Source organism: Babylonia areolata, chromosome 35, assembly GCF_041734735.1.
Source record: "Babylonia areolata isolate BAREFJ2019XMU chromosome 35, ASM4173473v1, whole genome shotgun sequence".
NCBI classification, from domain to species: Eukaryota; Metazoa; Mollusca; class Gastropoda; order Neogastropoda; family Buccinidae; genus Babylonia; species Babylonia areolata.
Genome location: NC_134910.1, coordinates 10,267,248 through 10,269,747, shown reverse-complemented (window position 1 = coordinate 10,269,747; position 2,500 = coordinate 10,267,248). Strand labels below are relative to the sequence as shown.

General features: G+C 39.4%; 1 protein-coding gene across 2 annotated transcripts in view; it reads left to right on the top strand.

The window, feature by feature from the left end:
• LOC143277873 (MYCBP-associated protein-like) overlaps window positions 1-2,500 on the top strand; it is an 86,255-nt gene that overhangs the window by 5,976 nt on the left and 77,779 nt on the right. The gene's annotated exons all lie outside the window — the stretch shown is intronic.

Below are 2,500 nucleotides of genomic sequence, written 5' to 3'. Positions count from 1 at the left end.
GGGGGTTTGGGTTGCTTTTTTGTTATTGTTTTGGGGTTGGTGTTTTTTGGGGGGAGGGGGAGGGGCATTATGAGGGTAAGGTGTGGTACAGGGGGATACTGGGGACAGGTTATTTGATTGTATGTGTGTATCTGGCTTTCTTTTGTTTCGTTGCTGGCATTTTGTCTTTGTTTTTCTTCTCTTTTTTTTCCTGCATGTATATCCTGAAGTAAGTCAGTGCAATGTTTGCTTGTTGGTTGTCAGCGCATGTGCTCTTGACAGTAAAGGCACAGAATTTATTGTACAAAACAACAACAACAACAGCAAAAGAAAATTAAAGTCTCAGCAGCACCAGTTCTTCTTCTGCAAACCTTTGTGCTAAAAACTAAGGGTTCAGAAGGTGGTGGTGGACAAGGCATTACTGTATGTCCAACAAGCAAACAGTGGTTGTCCACAAGGGTCAGTTCTTCTCTCTGACCACCCCCATGCTTTTCATAGCTGCCTTTCCAGGGCCCTCCGTGAACTCGGATTGTAAATAAAATGCTGAGAGAAGTATCCATCAACCAATGTTTGAAGCATGGCTGAGAGGTACGTAGCAAACATGGCTGAGAGCAGAGAAGCAAATACAGCATGCTGTTATTAGTTTTTGTCGGCATCAACTGCGCCATTACTGCATGGTTATCCGGTGGTGTAGACTTGACAGATACTGTGTCTCATTTATGGCTACATACCCCCACAACCTGTGACCAGCAGGTCTGTTGGTAGACTGTCTGGTTTGCCATTGTTGAAGATATTCCCTGTTTGTATGGACTATAAAATAAAAAAAAAATCTCTGCAGTCTGTATATATGCTGGTGTGAAATCACGTTAAGCAAGATGTGAACTGAACTGGGATACTCCTGTGACTGGATCTTTGAAATGACCAAGCACAGTGTGTATATGATAGATAGTTAGGAGTCAGTTAAATCAATTCATTTGTGAAGAAAATATGTGTTTTGAAACGTTTGTGATATACATTTTTTTTTTAATACCATTGATACAAATAATTGTGGATTAAGGACTGTCGGTCGTTGTTGAGGAAACATAGTTGTTGTTAAAGGTACTGGTCAGTTATCCATGAAAGCAGTGTCGGACTATTAAACAGTGCAGTTGTGAAGAGAATTATTGACAACATATGAGTACATTTTCGAATTTTGGTGGTCACCTATTGAATCAGTAAGTTGTGATGCCAAGAGTGCGACAGTTTGTGATGAAATAAACGTTGAGGATTAAATCTGATGCAAATTCTGCGTACAAATATTGTTTAGAAAATTTCATAAAGTGATCCACAACAAGGTCATTGAAATATGTGTAATAAAATATACAGTTGTTTGAGTGTTTGTTTTTGTTTTTTTGGTTTTTTTAACCAAACTAAACGGGACAGGAAGGCAGAAAATGTGTTTTTAATAAAGGAAACGGAGGAAGGAAAATAGGAGAAAAGGACAAGAAAAAGGCAGGGGAAAAAAAGGAGAAGAAAGATGAATTCTAAATCTAAAACTGTACCAACGAAATCAGAAGTCGGGGTCAATACCACGACCAGCATATTATCACCAGACCTGCAGACGGGGGACAACCGTACTGCTAGAGCTTCGCACCGAGTTGTTGCCCCTGGACTTTCGTCTCGCCTGAAAAATTCATTGCGTGTGATTTCTGTGCTCAGTAAGTGATATATTTTGTTGAATTTTTGTCAATCGTTCGTTCAGCAATTCTTCATTCATATTTCCATGAACTTAAATAGTGTTGTTTGATTTTCAGTATCTGGTTTATCATTTCTTCAATCGTTGTGAATTATATTGATACAAAATCTTTATGAGTCATTTCATGACAAAATGTTGTACTGTAAACTTCCTTGTAAACACCCCATTTTCAATATCTGACTTATCATTTCTTCAATCGTTGTGAATTATACTGATACAAAATCTTTATGAGTTATTTCATGACAAAAAGTTGTACTGTAAACTTCCTTGTAAACACCCACCCTCTCTTTGCACAGATTTCATTCTGAAGCTGGGCACTGCCTGGGCGCTTACTGGGCACTTCACATTTTCAACGCTGGGAGCCTGTTCTCTTATTGAATTTTCACTATTCGGTACAAGCTGGGCGTTGACTACATGCATGAGATGTCTCCTTGCTGGCGATGTCAATAGAAATTATTCAAATAATTTGTAATGCGGGAAGTTTTTCCCGCTGTGCTGGTCGTGCAAGCGCGCTCATTAATTGTGTGTGTGTGTGTGTGTGTGTGTGTGTGTGTGTGTGTGTGTGTGTTAGAGAGAGAGAGACAGAGAGCCGAGAGAGAGAGCGAGATAGAGAGAGGATTTTATGCCTTTCTCCCATTTTTCTACTGATATATGTTTGCATATTAATTGTATGTATATCATCAAAATGGCAAATTGAAAATGTTAGAGAGAGAGAGAGAGAGTTTTCACAGACAGGTTGAGCGACAAAGTGCGTGTCGTTCATTCTTTTTGGGACTATGCTGCGGG